This window comes from Haemorhous mexicanus, chromosome 2 (genome assembly GCF_027477595.1).
Source record: "Haemorhous mexicanus isolate bHaeMex1 chromosome 2, bHaeMex1.pri, whole genome shotgun sequence".
NCBI classification, from domain to species: Eukaryota; Metazoa; Chordata; class Aves; order Passeriformes; family Fringillidae; genus Haemorhous; species Haemorhous mexicanus.
This window is the reverse complement of record NC_082342.1, coordinates 116,079,185-116,097,909: the sequence shown is the minus strand read 5'-3', so window position 1 is coordinate 116,097,909 and position 18,725 is coordinate 116,079,185. Positions and strand designations below refer to the sequence as shown.

Below are 18,725 nucleotides of genomic sequence, written 5' to 3'. Positions count from 1 at the left end.
ATTATCTGGAAAGTGTCCATAGATGACTTGCAAGGAAAGAGCCTTTAACAGGAAACATTTTTGCAACTAAGGGAAGGAAACAAGAGATGTTTTATGAAGAAAGGACAGAAGCATCTCAATTAGTCAGAATGCAGTACATTACTGAAAGGCAGCAGCCATTAAGTATTTTGTTCCAGTATTTAAAGGGTGGCTACAGAGAGGATGAGAATTCCATTTTCCACGTGGAAGAGACAAGGGGTAATGGGTACAAGTTACTCCTGGAGACATTTTGATTACAAACAAGAGAAAAATTTTCACAATGTGAGCAATCAGACATTGGAATGATCTAACCAGGGAAGTGGTGAACTGGACACTGTCAAGATGCAGATGGGGAGGCTGCTGGGCTATTTTGTCTAGACTGTGCTTTTACTCAGAGAGTTTAGACTGGAGATCCTTGAGGTTCTTTCCAACCTGCTATTTTATGATTCTAATTGCATTTGAAGCCACAGGGATTGTGGGTTCTCCTCTATGTTAGAAGTTACCAGAACAGGAAAATAATTTGAATTTGTGTGCATGATGAGGAGCACCATAAAATGACCAGAGATCCTTCTAGTTAATCCCTGAATTACCCAGTCTGAATAATTTGGGTTAACAGTTTGTGTGTGTTGAGTTTATGTATTAATTTATTTGAGTAGAGAGAAAAGTTCATATACCCATTTGTGTGTGTTGCAGTAGTGTCTAGAGCTCAGACCATGACTTTGGGCTGTGTTTCTGTCCAAAATAATGACTCGGCGTGTGACAACTTCACATGAAGTCATGGGGCTGTCTGAGAAGGCTCCACTCCAAACAAGACTTATCCTTTCCAGCCCTCCCACTTCCCTTTTTGTAGTTACCACACTGCCAGGGTGAAGTCAAGCCCCCACCTTTTCAGCCTGCCCTGAGAAAGCACATACCAGGCTGTGTCTGTCAGCCTTGAATGCACACCTCAGGCATGACCAGGCAAAGCTGGGTGCCTCACACCCCTTGAGGGGTGCACTTGCTGGCTGATGTGCTGTCACCATGGGAGACTTCATTATGGGAGAGTTTGTTAAAAAATAAACAAACTCCGAGCTACCAAAAAAAAAAAAAACCCAACAAACCATTGTTCAAATGCAACTATTCACATGGAAATAAGTGCCTGCTCAAGACAAGCAAGGAGCTGGTTCCACCTCACACATGGTTCTTCACCTTTATCTTCCAAAGAGCAGGAGGAAGAAGTCACCTCTCCTTCTAAAGTTCACCCTCTCTCTTCATCCTTCAGTGGGGAGCCCTGGGAACTCTGCTGCTGTTCGTGATTCCCTCTCTCTCCCTCCCAGGCTGCAGCCTGGACTGCCCAGACCCAGGAGAAACCCAGTCCAAGAGCTGCCTGTGCAAAGGGGTTTGGGATAATGACCCCAGCAGGGATCCCAGCAGTCACCACCTCACAGCATCAATCAGCCCTGCTCTCACCTCCCTGGGACCACCTCTGTGGAACATCTGTCCTCTCCCAAATCTCTTTCTTCTCTGATGATCTACAAATCTGGGAAAATCTGACAAAACCTTCCAAAACCCATCAACAATAAGGCAGGAAAAGTGATGCCTTGAGAGGTTACCTGGAACAGAGGCTGGACAGTGTTAAAAGAATAAAGTAGGGATTTATTAAAAAGGCTTTCAAAGGATGCACCTTGGACTGTACAAGAGCCTGGCCAAGGCTACACCCAAGATGGGCTCCTGGGTCACACCTTTTCACACTTTTATAAGTTTTGGTCCATTTCCATATTGGGGTTAATTGTCCAATTACAGCTCCAGGTTATACAGTCCCATCCTCCTAGATTGCTCTCCTCAATTCCCTGTTGTTGGGGCTGAAGCTGCAGTGGTGTCCTTGGTTCTGGGGCTGGAAAAGGATTGTTTTGTCTCACTAAACTGTGAGGAGAACTTGCTGACACTTTATATGAAGTTCAGAGTTCTGTACTAATGCAGTACAGGACCTGGAAAATATGAAAGCTAAAACTTAAAGCATCAAAAAGAAGAGAAGAAAAAGTTACTGAAAACAAATGAACTAAAGACAAAAGGAAACACACACATGTTTTAGAATTACTGTCTGAGAGATTTGGAAGAAAACAAAATTATTTTTCTATGAATTGTTTCCTATTAAAATTTTGTAGCAAATCATGACCCCAATAAGAGCACTGGCAAGCTGGCATCTATTTAGTTCTGGTTCATTAATCCATTCTGAGAGGTGACAGCCCATATAATGATTTCTTGGCAAGGCAAAGAGGCAGTTCCTTGGGTAAATCATAACTCCACTGGCATCACATGGTACCACAATAATTTATACCACACAAGGGCCTATTCCACCATCTGAATTCCCTTGCCCATCACATTGCAGCTTGTATCCAGGCCAGCTTGACTTTTATGGTTAGCATCCCCATCATTTGTTATTCACACTGTGGCAGAAACTTGAAGTCACAACCAGGATGCCTTTTGCTCAGGGTTAGATGCTGTGACAACATATGCAACACAATTCCAAAGAGCTTTCACCCTTCCTCTGCTGTTATCTGTCACGTTCCTGCCCCCAGTCCATCCAAGCAGATTTTCACCAAGTGCTTAAATGGCTGAGCTTTGGCCAAGAAGGCACCATGGAATTACTCACAGTGGCAGGCCAGATGAAATGTAAGCATCACCAATTCATCCAATTATTTTTCAATAGAAGCTGGGGCCAGAAGGGACTTTGTACATCATTACTCTTGATATTCCAGACATTCTTGTTTGCAGTTTGGTTCTGCAGAAAGAAATAATAGTTTGTTTCATTGACAAGAGAGGACAAGTAAAAATTAGCAGATTTTATGGGACATAAAAAAGCCCATTAGAAAATGATGTTTAGAGAGAGACATTTTTTATTGTGCAACACAACTCTTTAACGTGTTTCAAAATAAAATATTGATGAGAAGAATATGACTGTGCTTAGCAAATATTATTTTTGAGTCATATATAAGTTTAAAGAGATTATAAGAAAATAGTATAGGAATGTGATGGATAAGAGGAGGGGAAAAGTGATGGTAGTTTAAAATACATCTCTTTTTTTTGGCTCTGTTCACAGAAGAAGGTAATAGTGGCTTCCTGAAAGTTGATTTTGGTAACACTTCCCTTCCATGCTTTAGTTCATTTACTGTTCCTGTAAAACTGAACTTCAGCATAAATCCAAACCATAAATATGGGCACCTCAGGACTTCTGGATTTCTTGAAATTTGAGTCCAGATCTCTGTTCTGCATATGAGCCAGGACAGAAGTCTAGGTCTGAATGCCCTCAAATACAATGGTTCTACTCGTGGATCCACAGGATCCTCAGCTGGGTCTTCTGTCCACTGGAAAGGCAATTATTTACCAGGAAACAAGAAGGGAGAATCTCTTAAAAAAATACTTGCAAAATGAGAGTTGAACAACTTGAGCTGGAATCTGCTTGGAAGTGGCTCTATAAACAGAACTTCCCATGAATCAAAAACCTATTTAAATTTTTGTTGCAACTTGATTTAAATTTCTGGGTTATTCAAATTTATGTGAAATTGAGATAAACCTCCAAGATTCAGTCACTTTTAATAGCATGAGATACAGACTTCTCAAACCTGCTGTGAAAGCTGGAACCTGGGCCAGCTTTTCATCCACAAGCCGAACTTAACATCAGTAAAAAAACACATCACACTCTTCTTTCATTTCCCATACAGTTTAAGGAAAAGAGAAAAAGAAAAAAAGAAAAAAAAACCAAACAAAAAACCCACCCCAACAACAACAAAAATCAACAACAAAAAAAAAATCCAGGACAGAGAAAAAATTTATTTCTGCAAAACACAGTCCTTTCTTATTCTGGCACTTCCACTTCAATCAGATGCTTTGTTTCATACATTCAGCAGCTTGTATGCATCCCTACTTCTTCCTGGGAGTCACACAGTCTCTTTACAAGCAGGGCACACCTCAGAGGTGACCCAGAAACCCTCTCAGCAAAGCACTTGCCTGCACCCGTCAGAGGCTGAGCACGGCTGAATTGGCACCTTAACCCATACCAATCCACCTCTGCCAACTCCAGGCAGGAATTTTCTAATGCCTTGTTCCAAAAAAAAAAATTCTCTCCAGCCAAAATCCCCTCCTGGCCTGCAAATATGTTCAGGCATACACCTCTGTGTTGTAAATGAAATATCTGGCTTGCTGCAAAGTCATGCTGGAGGAGCCAACTGGAAGCGAGCACTGGGAGAAGGTGTTTGAGCTATTGAATTTAGTGAATTCATGGATGTCTCATCCAAAGCAGCATTGCACATTTCCCTTCAAGAGTCATGGTGGTGGGGATGAATTTAACACCTGATCTTTTCATGCCCAATAATGGGTGTTTTGAGGAGGACTTCTTGGATTGCCCCATGAGGAACACTCATCTTTCGTCCTGCTTGCAAAGGGGAGCAAAGCCCCTGTGCCATCCACTGACTTCAGCAGGAAGAGTTACAAGTGACTCAAGGTGTCCTGTTTAATTCCAATGATGTGATTATTATGCCCAGACTGTATCTTTTCAAGTCCAAGCCCAAGAAAGTGGGGCCTTTGAAACCACTAATGAACACCAGTCCAAAGACTACAACTTCTACTTGCCTTTGGCTACACAAAACATTTCTAACAGGGTTGGTATGAACGGCTTAAATTTTGATATTATGTTTTTTCTGCTTTCTAGATTTCAGCACATTTTAAAGGGTCACATTAGTAAGAGGAGAAAAAAAAAGAATATTCAGTGGAAGCGATTTTGTGTGTTTCTTAATGAACTAGGAGGGTGATTGATCACAATTCCATCTGGGGCAATGAAAAGACCAAAGCATGAAACCATAAACTTTCATTCTAAGAGTAAATTGGTACTGAAAACTGTCTGAGTGAGTGCCAGCAGTCTGATTTCTGATCTTTGGTGTACATGCATTCAGGTTTATTCCAATGTAATACATGAAGTAATATGAAGTAATAATGAAGTAATGAGGTAATACTGAAATAATGAAGAAATCCTTTATTTTCTCAGATAGCAGTAGTAGAGTAACCAGCAGTCTTGAAAAGTTGTTCAGGGTTTGCAAAACACTATATCAAACATTTATTGGACAGAGCTTATATATTACCATGATTTTCCTCCAGATTTTACTCTCTTCAGAAGTCAACAAAGAAAAGCAGAAACAAAGGCTGGGTGATTCCTCAGGAATCACTGGTCTATTATTTTCCTGAGGGCTTGACTCTCCACGCCCAACAGGCAACTGACTGATCTGGTATCAAAAATCCCCAGTAATAAAGAATCTATTAAGCTCTTGTTGAACTTGGCACACGGTATTTCAATATAAATTCATAAAGGTGAAGAGCAACTCTCAGGCCCCACATGTGTAGGAGGACACAATTGTGCAGCAAATTGTGGGAGGCAGCGCCTGACCATGTCAAACATGAGGGTTCCTCTAAGAAGAATCCATCCAATCTCTACAAGCTGAGCCTTGCAGGCAGCTGCTCCTTCTACTGTGTCCTGAATAAGCAGCTCTTTCCCTCTCAAAAGCAAGGAAAAAGCTTTTAAGAGGGGAGAAAAGAGGAAGAAGCATCACCTTGGGAAAGAAAGCATAGCCACTCTGCACCAATGAATAGCAGGAACACCTTCAGCAGCAGTCTGAGTTCATTTCACACTTCCCATGTGTGGATGCCCAACGGGTGGATGCAACTTCCACACATCATCCATGTGCATGTCCCCATCTCCCACGCACTAAAGCACAGCAGATCCTTTGCCACTCTTGTCCCCCTTCCCAGAGGCCAGTTCTTCCAGTGTTTAGTGTATGTAGGAAGCTTGCATGGGCTTACCACTGCTTAGAAAGAAACTCTTCCATCCCAGGAGGTTTCTGTACCCCACTGCCATCCTTTGGGAGCTCTGCTGTTTCCCCAGTGATCCCAGCCCGACACATTTTGCCTGTGTGAGGTCCCTGCATTTGGGCTTTTCCTTCATGCACCAGCAAGGGGAGCAAAGGACACTGCTCTCCTTGGAGCTCCTGGCTGCAAGATTTACAGTCTGGGATCTGTCTGGAATATTTTCCTCATTTGGCAGCCAGGTCCTCTGACACCTCAGGTACTGTCTGTCATAGGAGCCCCCAAGGCCAGGCCTGCTGAGATGCATTTCTTGATACCCTGTCTGGAGAGACTTTGGTGGGGTAGCATCCTCAGGAGAAACTTCCAGTGCTTTTCTAAATTCCTCAAGCAACTGTTGCCACATCCCACATGGGTCTGCAGGCTCAGCAGGCATTGATTGCCCTGCTACTCTGTGGATTTCTGGACTGCAGTGTTGAGGGGCAGTGAGAGATGGCTGCTCCCTAGGAAAGGGGAGTCAGGAGCCCAGACTCACAAAAAGGCATCAACGCATCAGCTCCAGGGCTTGTTGGACTCCTGGTGCAGTTCCTGGCCAGGCAGAGAAATTACTTGTTAAAAAGAAAGAAAAGTGTAGCTGTTTCCTGACTAAAGGAGCTGAGTTAACTGAAGAGAAGAAACAAAGGGTCAGGGCCATGCAGGCAGGAATGGGGCAGGGTATGGCATGAGTAGAGGAGGAGGAAAGGTGCAAGGTGGGAAAACATAATAATGGTTCACCTGCTGTGGGTGAGCACAAATTGATCACCTCTGTGCTGTGCAGCAGGAGAAGCCCTGGAGAGCAGCTCCCTGGAAATGGGAGCTGCATGTCCTCCCCTGGTTACCACTACTTGATAGCAGGAGACCTCTCCTGTCTGAAGTGTTTTTGTGCTGACAGTTAGTTAAAAAGCATTGCTGTGCTTGTTCTTTCCTTTTTTACCTATGGATGGGAGTAAAGAGCTTTTTACCTCTGAAGTGCCAAATCACTGGGCTTACAATAAATATATCCACTTTAACAAAATGCAAGACATAGGAAGAGCTCACAGCAGTTAAGAAGAATCGATTATCACATCAGTCTTGGCCATTTTTATAGTTTTCCATGCATTTATACATTTCATGTGGTGCAGCTGACTTAAATACAACCCAGAAAAAACAAGTTGGCCCAGCTTAGAAAAATCTCATATGCTTCAAGGTATTTGCCTAGGCTCACCAAGCTCATTTTTGTTTTGCATTAAAAATCTACAAGGACACAGGATTAACCCCACACCAGCTATTTCAGACCTGGCAATGAGTTATTTAAAAGTTAATATTGTAATCTTAAACCTGTAACTTGGGCCAAATCACCCTAATATACTTTCCTTGGAGCAGCTTTTTACTATGAACTTTGGGAACTCTGTATTTGCCGTGCATGAATTTTGTGTTTTCTGTGCATGAATCTTGTGTTTAATTTTGTGTTTTCTGTACAATTTTAAAAAGCTAAAAATAAATATTAATTTTACCTGTTTAAGCATATAAAACTGAAATATGTATTTAAAAACTGCACCTACTTAAAAATACCCAAGCAGATATAGAAAATAAAGAAATGAGATGGTGTTGTCAACTTAATATTTTTTTAAATGAAGCTGTTTTGGTATGAGGAGAGAGATAGAGGTTTGATACTCTTCCAAATATGTTTTATGTTATAGGTTGCATCTCAGAGAAGTTTTGGGTGCCCTGTCTTTGGAGTGTTCCAGGCCAGGTTGGACAGGGCTTTGAGCCGCCTGGTCTAGTGAAAGGTGTCCCTGCCCATGGCAGGGGGCTGGAACTGGATGATTTTTAGGGTCTCCAACCCAAACCTGGCTGTTGAAAAAATATCCCTTTCAAAAGAATGAAATAAAGGCTATTTTATTTTTCTCCCTAGCACGGTCTCTTTATTCTATCTAAAGCAGACTATGATGAAGGCTAAATGTTTTGTCGGATCACTTGCTCATGTTGCAGAGAAATCTGGATCCTGTCCCTGCCAGGTGAGTTTCAGGACTTGTTAGGGTCCAAGCCAGGCTGATGCAGACAGCTAAAGGCCAGGCACTCATCCTCACCACTTTTCCAGCACAGCAGGTGAGAAACTGCAGAGCTGTGGCACCTGGGGTCACCCCCAGAGGATTTCTGTGCAGCTTTCCTGGGAATGTCTGTCTCCTGCCCTGCCCAACCTCCTCTCCCTCCTCTTTTTCCTCCTCTTCCAAGCCCCAGTGAAGAACAATGTTTCTGTGCCAAACACGCTCCCATTGTTTCCCCTGTGGGACACTGAGAGCAGCATAATTCATTTCCCTGAGCTGGTTCAGCAAGAGCACCAAGCAGGAGACTTGAAGAGCTCCATATGTTTAGCCTGTCAAAGGAAAGATCAAATACTCCTTTATTATAAGTACCTTATGTACTTTAATCAAGCAGAAGCCAAACATGAATCAATATCTGGGGGTTAAATCTGGGAAAATTCAAATGAGAAATAAGGCACAGTGCTCTAAGATAATGATTAATTATTTTCCCAAACTACCACGTGCAGAGGTGAATCCTTTATCTCAAGCCCAGGTGCCTTTCTGGAGGAGATGCTTTATGTAAATACAAGATGTTGAACCCAGGTAAAGGTAATTGAGTGAAATTTTCTGGAAGACAGACCACTAGCTTTCTTGGCCTTGAAGTGCTGATATCTAACAATCGCCTGATTATAAATTGTATTTAACTTAAATACAAAGGATTCAAGGCAAAAAAACCAAAACATTTTAGAAGATTAGAAAGCCAATCCATAGTTTATGCCATTCAAGTCTGTAAAGCCACGAGAAAAGATAATTATATTCCTTCACCATGGAAACACAAGTACACTGAAGAAATCACAATGTTGGTTGTTGTGTGATAGAAGACAAAATGGGACACAAGGGCCGAGAAATGAATGGTTAAAAATTAATTTTAGAAGAAAAAAAAGCAACGTGTTACAGACAGAACTTTTTTAAAGCCTGAAGGATTTGGTCTCTAAGATTCATCCTGAAATTGCAATGGGAGGAAGGCAGCAAAAACCACATTTCTTGGGAAGGGCACTGGTAAAACCCAAAAACCATGCTCAGAAAGCCCAACATGCAACAGCAAGTTGAGGGGGAAGGTTGTAAGGTAGCATTGCAAGATAGAAGATAATGAAAAATAAAAATAAAAATCAAGCTATCCTAAAAGTTGGGCCAGTAAGTATTATATGAAAAAATTCATGCCATTTCCCAAATCGGAACTGATTTTAACATTATTCACTTCTCTTGTGACAGTGGAAGGACAGCACTGTGAGGTTGTTGCTGGCCATTTGTCAGTTCAGCAATGCTTTCTGTTGCTAAGACACAGATGTGATTTTTTCAGATTGCCTGAACATGACTACCAGTGAGTTTTCTATTAGAAATAAATGTGTAAAGTGACTATTTCACTGTGGATACAGAAATAAATGTCGCAAACATGAGGAACTACATACAAAGCAGGACAGCTATAAATCCAGAACCTCTTGGATATTGTTTCTTCTCTCCCTGGAGTACATCAGGAATAAGTTGGAGTAAGTAAGGGCTGAGGTTTCTTTAGCTCTCAACAGCTTCTGGGAGGACTTCCCAAAGTCATGGGACGTGGCAGCCTGTCACTGAGGGATAACATGTGTTAGGTAAGCACATTTAGCTTCACCTCTCTTTTTCTTCTGAGAAAAAGCACCTTTCTTTTTTCTTTCCCTCAAAGCAACCACAGCAGTTAGCCAATATTGAATACCTTGAGGGTTGTTTCTATTGGGAAAAGAAGCCAGGGCTGGAGCTGGGTGCTTTGTGCAAGGCTTATTATTGAAAAAGGATGTCAGGAGCCCTATTTCCCTGAACTCAGCATGGACGGACAATAGGACGCAGTTTCTATTTCAAGACCCTTTTCAGCCAACACAATCCATAACAGAACTTCTTTTTTCCCCTGGTCTCTCTCTCTCTCCACAGCTTTATCTGAACAGCAGATGACAAGTAATTTTCTGGTGTGTCCTCATTTTCCATCTCTCTATTTCTTTTCCTGCAGACAGGGCATGCACACTCAGCTGGTATTAATTCAGTCCTTACGTCTTTTTGTTCTCTGTGTTCCCATTCAGGCTACCATTTAGATGGGTTTCTCCCATGAGGAACAAAGAGGCCATTAATTTCTCCACTGTTTCACTGATTCAAAGGTATTAATGCTCACCAGATTCAGAGCAGAGATGTGACTGCAGATGGATCAAAGACAAGATTTGCTGAGGGCCATCCACTCAAGACAGCAGCACCTCAGCCATAGCTCCCCCAGCCTCTCCACTTGACTTGCTGGCATGTGCAGTGACAAACCACTGAGGACAAGTTTTCCTCCTAACACAGATCACTTGCAAGCCAAAAACTTCATTTGCTGAAAGCTGTGCCCTACCAGTTTGTCTGTCGCTACATTTCTCTTCACAGAGAAAAGCAAAGCACATCTTCCCAAGAATATTTCTGGGATTCACATTCTCTGAACCTCAGAGAAAGAAAACACAATTCTTATCTCATTTGCTGTGCCTGTGTTTGTGCAAAAATAGAATGTAATACGGAGATTGTTCACCCAAAGTGATGGTGTTTTGTTTCCTTGGTCTATCAGGGCAGAGTGTGTGTGTGAGTCGGGACTGTCGGGTGACAGTCACGAGATTCTGGGCAGTGGAGTGCTTGGCAGAGTCAGTTTAGATGTGATGTAATATAGTGTAATATAATATAGAATAATAGAGTATAATGAAGTAATTAATTAGCCTTCTGATAATATGGAGTCCTCTTCATCATTCTCTCCCCTCATCGGGGCCAGCCTGCAAATTCTATATATGTCTACTCGAGATGTAACTGTCTAAGGCTGCAATGTCAAAGAAGGGAAAGAGTAGCCCCAAATGTGAAAGGGTAGCTGTCTTTCTATAACAAGAAGATTATTTTATTTCATGGTCACATTGTTTGTTCTTTTTGTGGCATGGTCTGTACATGATTTCAGTCTAAACCCTGGCTCACTGTGCTGGAATGCTGTGCATAATGGACAGGTGGGCAGTGAGTAAACCCTTGACAACTCATAAGATGATGTGAGACACAGAACACAAGAAGGCAAATGCAAAAGCTTCAGTTCCTATCTGAGCAGAAATCACTGCTTGTTTATTATTTGTTTTCCAGGATTTTTTTGCAAGTAGGTTGTTTCCTGTCAAGTGGAGCCCCATGATAGAAGAGCATATAAAACTCAAATGTCCAAGTGCAATTTTTTAAAAATCAGGTCAGATAAATCCTGTGAAGAGGGTCAAAGTAGAAATAAGAGAGAACAGAAAGGGGGAAAAAAATGTACGGCTGCCTTTCCTGTTCTCATTTAACCTGAATAAGAAATTAAGGAGGGGAAGAGGGAAGGAAGAGGAAAGACAGAACTAGAACAAAGCTATTTCAGGATCTTTTATGGATGACAATCTTTATATTTACATATGAAACCAGACTGGACAAAGCACTAAAAATATACCATATCTCATTGGGAACAGCAGCAGGGAAATACAGCAGTTGACATAAATGGCCTTTTTCTATCATTAGCCTCTGTGATTCCATGCCCATTTCATTCACAGCGTGTATCCTTCTTACAAGTCTCTCTGTAATAATAGTTCCAGAAATACACTCCACCCAGCCCTCATTCTCTGCACTGCTGAGGAACTGGAGCCTTTTAGTGCTTGTCATATTGGTGTGGACATTGATGACAGACACCCCAACGCTCCTCTCTATTCCATTAGTTTTATACCATTATCATTCATGCAGGGGGAAAATGTACAAGCAGAATGTCTCACACAGGTTTTGGGGTGATTTCTGCAGAAAGAACAGAGGATGCAGCGTGCTGCAAAAGTCCTGGAGAAAATGAGTACTGTTTTCTGTCTTTGATGTACACAGAAATTACTTATCAGCCATTCAACAACTGCCTTGACATTTTACACTTTCTCCCAGTTGTCCAGGCCTAGAGTTACCTGGATTACACTAAAAGTATCTTGTCAGCCTTGCAGCAAAAGCTATTTTTACAGGGAAAATTCCCCTGACCTGATGATAACAAAGGATTTATCATTACCAAAAATATTGGGCACATGGAGAGCTCCTGTTAACAATAGACTAAATGTATGAGGCATAGGAGGGGTTTCAGTTAACACCAGAATAGCCCTTAAAGCACTCTCTGGCAAGGTAAAAGGCCATATAGGGCACCTAGTGTAGGTTTTGAACCCTACCCAGAACTCAAATGTCATATTTTGTCTTTCCCTTTTAAGGTCACCACTTGGCAAGAGACTCCAACTTGTTTAAGTATGAGGATACTTGACTGAAGCCAGAGTGACCAGGAACTTTGGTCAATCAGTGTTTTTGTTTCAGGCTTTTCCCCAGAGGTTATCAGAGGATCACCTTTGATGTGACATTCTGGTTTCTCTGTGCTGTTACAGAGCTCACCTGGCATGGCAGGCAGGTCTATACCAGGCAAATCCTAGGGAGGCTGATTGTCTTCTCTACATATTCAGCTTCTCATTGCAGGCTTGAGGATTTGTTTTTCGGTGTGGGCTGGCCCAGATTTCTTGTATGAGGAGCTCTTGCAGCAGGTTGTGAAGGCCAAAGGTCAATCCAAATCCAATTGATGGCCTCAGAAATATTTCTAACTCCAAGCTGGCGAGAGGAGAGGAGAGGAGAGGAGAGGAGAGGAGAGGAGAGGAGAGGAGAGGAGAGGAGAGGAGAGGAGAGGAGAGGAGAGGAGAGGAGAGGAGAGGAGAGGAGAGGAGAGGAGAGGAGAGGAGAGGAGAGGAGAGGAGAGAGAGGAGAGGAGAGGAGAGGAGAGGAGAGGAGAGGAGAGGAGAGGAGAGGAGAGGAGAGGAGAGGAGAGGGAGAGGAGAGGAGAGGAGAGGAGAGGAGAGGAGAGGAGAGGAGAGGAGAGGAGAGGAGAGGAGAGGAGAGGAGAGGAGAGGAGAGGAGAGGAGAGGAGGAGAGGAGAGGAGAGGAGAGGAGAGGAGAGGAGAGGAGAGGAGAGGAGAGGAGAGGAGAGGAGAGGAGAGAGAGGAGAGGAGAGGAGAGGAGAGGAGAGGAGAGGAGAGGAGAGGAGAGGAGAGGAGAGGAGAGGAGAGGAGAGGAGAGGAGAGGAGAGGAGAGGAGAGGAGAGGAGAGGAGAGGAGAGGAGAGGAGAGGAGAGGAGAGGAGAGGAGAGGGAGGAGGAGAGGAGAGGAGAGGAGAGGAGAGGAGAGGAGAGGAGAGGAGAGGAGAGGAGAGGAGAGGAGAGGAGAGGAGAGGAGAGGAGAGGAGAGGAGAGGAGAGGAGAGGAGAGGAGAGGAAGGAGAGGAGAGGAGAGGAGAGGAGAGGAGAGGAGAGGAGAGGAGAGGAGAGGAGAGGAGAGGAGAGGAGAGGAGAGGAGAGGAGAGGAGAGGAGAGGAGAGGAGAGGAGAGGAGAGGAGAGGAGAGGAGAGGAGAGGAGAGGAGAGGAGAGGAGAGGAGAGAGAGGAGAGGAGAGGAGAGGAGAGGAGAGGAGAGGAGAGGAGAGGAGAGGAGAGGAGAGGAGGAGAGGAGAGGAGAGGAGAGGAGAGGAGAGGAGAGGAGAGGAGAGGGATTTCTATGCACAGATTACTCAAGAGCTTAACCAGCCCTTTCCCTCAAGGGGAGAAAGGTAACTTCTCTGTCAGAGTTAGAGTAGGCAGCCTTTAACACATCGATCACAAATTGACTTTGCTTGCTTTTGACCCAGTTGCATCATTTTATCAAGGGAATGAAGAGCACTCCTGATGAAACCACAGGCTTCCCACTCAAGCTGTCTCTCCTGCAATGTTTAATATTCCACTGTGCTGACGATCATTGCAGCTCTACGTGCAAGGACAGGAGGATCAAATGCCTGACACTTCCTCCACTTGAATTTTGCATTCTGGACACCAGTCATACCCTGGCCCCACAGCAGGAGCAGCAGCCAAGGCAACTTGTGCAAAAGGCCTGAAATGCCATGTTTTACAAGCTGAAATATGAAGTGATAACTTCAGGAAGTTTGTTCATGCTTTGGATTGGTGACTGAGGGAGGAAGCAAGTGCATGGTTTCAGAATGAGTGAATTATTTAAGCCAGCAGTCCAGAACTGCAAAGGAGGGATGTCAGGTCTCTGGAAGCAGCTAAACTGGACTGTATTCCCTTGTCAACAACAACAGTGTGGGTGTTCTGAATGCTACCATGTTCTGGGGTTTGACATGAAATTGTGCATCACCAGGAAAAAAACATCTGTTCAAATTTTCTTCACCAGCACTTTTGTAATTTAGCAACTTGCCAGTTGCATAATAAAATCAAACTGGGCATGTTGCCTTATGTTTGGCACTTTGGTTTATTTACATTTTGCAAAGGTGCCCAACGATCATTGGGCAATGACTGTGGGCAATGACTGATGAGAAATTCACACTATTTCTGCAGGTTCTTAGATTATTAGTCATCCTTGGACAACTGAGATAATGTCACACAAAAGCTGAGAGAGCCAGAGGGCTTTTTTAAATCTGCTTTTCTAAGCTAATGAGGTTTGTCTGTTTCCAGTGTACGTGTATTTTAATTATGTGCAACTATGAGACCTGGCAATGCTTTTTGAACCTGTTCACCAATTTAAAAAGAAAAAAAAGTCTAGGAAGAGGGCAAAAGTTGTCAGGGATACAAATTTCAGCCAAATTCATTGAAACAGAGAGAGAAAAAACTAATTAAAATCTACATGGGAGAAAGGAAAGGTCAAGAAGGAGAGAAAGAGTAAGAGAGGCTATAAATGGAGAGCCTATAAATGGCTATCTGTAAGGGAAAACTTGAGTTTCAGTTCATATCTTAGCAAAACTGAAGTTGATCAAACTGAAACAAAACCCACAGTAAACTGGACTTCCTTTATTCCAGTGCTTGGGGAGACACTTGGGGCTTTGATTTCTTTATGAAATGACGTTTTCCTGCATAATATTCTTTACACATACTACTCGGCTACATATAAAGGTGTTTTAAACAATGAGGGGTAGCTGCAATATTTAATGGACAAATTCAGAAGGGAGGGAGGCGTTCCATTGTGCCAACTGGACTTCACCATCTCCCTTTCCTTGGCATGTAGAGAAAACTCCATTAGAAAAGCAAGAAAGCATGACAAAGTAAACCACAATTTTTTCCCTACTGAGAGCTTCAGGCATACAAATGAGTTCTTGCCAGATAGCAAGTAAGATTGTATCATTTCCAAACAACTGACTCAAAGAAAAAAACAAAATGCAGGCACCTTGAGAATTCTCTCAGACTCAGAAGTGCAGAGATGGTTTTGCAGAATTAAGCTTTGCTCTTGGATTACAAATGTTTGTGCCAAATTTCCGTTTCCGATGCTTTTGCCTGTGTGTGAGTAAGTGTGAAATTATTAATCCTTGAAAGCAGGGATTCATAATAACGGAGTTATTGACATTTTCTTGGCTCTAGCATTGCAGATGTGATGCTGAAGACAAGAAACATTCCCACTGTTTGATGAAGAGGGTACCCAGGAAACACCAGCAGTAATCATTCTCCAGGCAGAAGATGTTTTCTGTCATCTGGTTCTTGACAACTATAAAGAAAGGGCTCAATCTGATTTTTATACACTACTTCTACACTGTGAGAGACAGAATGATATATCCCACAGTTTGCAATGGAAGCCATATATGAAGTGATGAGATTATAAACGAAGTATGTGTGCACCACAAACGTTTGTATTTTTAGCAGTGTTGTGAAGCAGAGTCTCACAACTGCACTTGTGGGCCTTGGTTACTGCAGAAACACCATTTCTGGTGCTGTAGCTGAAGTGCTTCAGAGGCAAGTGTTGGTACACAGGCAGAGGACAAAATCAGTATTTGCTTGCCTGCATAAAAGAACTGCTACTAAAAGCTACCCAAGTGAAATGCTACCACTATTTTCTTCTCTCATCTACGTCAAACTAATTCATTTGAAAGCAGAAGTACAGAAAATACAGCATGGTGCCCAGCCACAGGCCTAGAAGATCTCTAAACAAAGCACCAGCACTCCTTGGGAGAGCAGGGGAGTTTAAGAACTCTGGCAGAACAGAGTCCTCCCCCTGGAGCTCACAGCTGAGCTCTGCTCTCCTGCTCCTCTGCAACAAGGTGGGAGCCCACCAGGAAAGGCTCAGAAGAGGTAACCAGTGAAACCTTCATTGTTAGAGGAAACAAAAACCATGGAATTTTTACTTTGCTACTCAGTGTAATTCAGAGGGCCCTGAGCTCACAGGGGTGCAAGTCAAACAGCTTTGATAGCTTAGCCCTACCTGGGCAAACCACCAAACTCCAACTATTAGATTTTCACCAGCAAGGATGCAGCTGTGCTGCTTCCCAGCCAGAGTCAGCAGGACTGCACCTCCACAGTGCGCTCCAAGCAGTGGGTTCCCTTCCCTTCCCTTCCCTTCCCTTCCCTTCCCTTCCCTTCCCTTCCCTTCCCTTCCCTTCCCTTCCCTTCCCTTCCCTTCCCTTCCCTTCCCTTCCCTTCCCTTCCCTTCCCTTCCCTTCCCTTCCCTTCCCTTCCCTTCCCTTCCCTTCCCTTCCCTTCCCTTCCCTTCCCTTCCCTTCCCTTCCCTTCCCTTCCCTTCCCTTCCCTTCCCTAACCTTCCCTAACCTTCCCTAACCTTCCCTTCCCTAACCTTCCCAAACCTTCCCTTCCCAAACCTTCCCAAACCTTCCCAAACCTTCCCAAACCTTCCCAAACCTTCCCTTCCCAAACCTTCCCAAACCTTCCCAAACCTTCCCTTCCCTTCCCAAACCTTCCCTTCCCAAACCTTCCCTTCCCAAACCTTCCCTTCCCAAACCTTCCCTTCCCAAACCTTCCCTTCCCAAACCTTCCCAAACCTTCCCAAACCTTCCCAAACCTTCCCTTCCCTAACCTTCCCAAACCTTCCCTTCCCAAACCTTCCCAAACCTTCCCTTCCCAAACCTTCCCTTCCCAAACCTTCCCTTCCCAAACCTTCCCTTCCCAAACCTTCCCAAACCTTCCCAAACCTTCCCAAACCTTCCCAAACCTTCCCTTCCCAAACCTTCCAGAAACCTTCCCTTCCCAAAACCTTCCCAAACCTTCCCAAACCTTCCCTTCCCTTCCCAAACCTTCCCAAACCTTCCTTTCCCTTCCCAAACCTTCCCTTCCCAAACCTAACCTTCCCTTCCCAAACCTTCCCTTCCCAAACCTTCCCTTCCCAAACCTTCCCTTCCCTTCCCTTCCCTTCCCTTCCCTTCCCTTCCCTTCCCTTCCCTTCCCTTCCCAAACCTTCCCTTCCCAAACCTTCCCTTCCCTTCCCTTCCCTTCCCTTCCCTTCCCTTCCCTTCCCTTCCCTTCCCTTCCCTTCCCTTCCCTTCCCTTCCCTTCCCTTCCCTTCCCTTCCCTTCCCTTCCCTTCCCTTCCCTTCCCTTCCCTTCCCTTCCCTTCCCTTCCCTTCCCTTCCCTTCCCTTCCCTAACCTTCCCTAACCTTCCCTAACCTTCCCTAACCTTCCCTTCCCTAACCTTCCCTTCCCTAACCTTCCCTAACCTTCCCTTCCCTAACCTTCCCTTCCCTAATCTTCCCAAACCTTCCCAAACCTTCCCTTCCCAAACCTTCCCTTCCCAAACCTTCCCTTCCCAAACCTTCCCAAACCTTCCCTTCCTAAACCTTCCCTTCCCAAACCTTCCCTTCCCAAACCTTCCCAAACCTTCCCAAACCTTCCCAAACCTTCCCAAACCTTCCCAAACCTTCCAGAAACCTTCCCTTCCCAAAACCTTCCCAAACCTTCCCAAACCTTCCCTTCCCTTCCCTAACCTTCCCAAAACCTTCCTGAAACCTTCCCAAAACCTTCCCAACATAAGGCACACAAACCACAGAACTACTGGGCAATGAGGTGAAGGAGGTACCAATCCAACACTCTGCATTTGAACATTTAATTTCATTGTCTTATGATTAAAACTCTCTTTATATTCTGTTGCCTGACTCAGCATGGGCTCCCTTGTCACCATGCCGAGTTCCCAGGAAAATGTGTTCCCCTTCCCTCCTTACTTCCTCCCGCAGGATCATGGCCCTTCAGCCACATGGAATCTGTCACCTGCCCAGATGCAGCCAAAAAGTGACAAATAAAAAGCCGAGAAAGCTCTAATTGCCAGTGTTCACATCCCCAAATTTGCAATGAGAATAAAGTTTCACGGCCATACCCCAGCTCTGGGGGGTTGTGCACATCTTTGGGAAGCAGATCTCCCCCTCTGCCCATCCCTGCAGATCGGCCCCAGCTTTTCCAGGAGCCCCGGAGCCCTTCCCTGCCTGGCAGCGGTGTCAGTTTGCAGGGAAATGACCATGCCGGGCAGGACGAGTTCTCAGGCTATCTGATGACTGCTCCACATGGATGTGTCCTTGCTGTTCCCACAAGAGCCTTGCACCGAGCCGTGTGAGTGAGAAATCAGCTGAATCTAATCAGAAGGAATGGCATAATTAACACGAATTCTGTGAGGAGCTGTTTGTTAAGTGATATGCAGCTCTCTGTTTAGGGGCTCATTATTCAAACAAGCCCGGGTAAAGCTTTGCTGTCTCCACGGAGCACAATGTAAATAGAAAAAAAAAAAACAGCTTCACTTTCCCCATCCTGTCACTGTACACCATGATTTAAGCTGATCATACTTTTCCATTTTTCACAGAATTTTTCCACAGTGTGGACAGGGGCATCTAAAGTGTTATTAAAACATGTTAGGGAGGCAAGCTGGCCAGGGCTGCTTGGAGAGGGCAGCCCCACTGCTTTCTGGCTGCTCCTGAGTCTGCTCAAAATGTGAGGAAAGAAGGATATAATCACAGATTTCTGGTGAGACAAGCAAAGTATCAGT

At 44.2% G+C, this 18,725-nt stretch overlaps 1 long non-coding RNA gene across 1 annotated transcript; it reads right to left on the bottom strand.

Annotated features, from left to right (window-relative positions):
* Positions 1–1,704: 1,704 nt before the first annotated feature.
* On the bottom strand, positions 1,705–12,550 carry LOC132324053 (uncharacterized). Its single transcript, XR_009485503.1, has 3 exons — positions 12,342–12,550; positions 2,651–2,779; positions 1,705–1,891 (listed from the first exon to the last, which is right to left on the bottom strand). It is a non-coding gene; the product is annotated as an uncharacterized LOC132324053 (long non-coding RNA).
* Between the last annotated feature and the right edge of the window lie 6,175 nt (positions 12,551–18,725).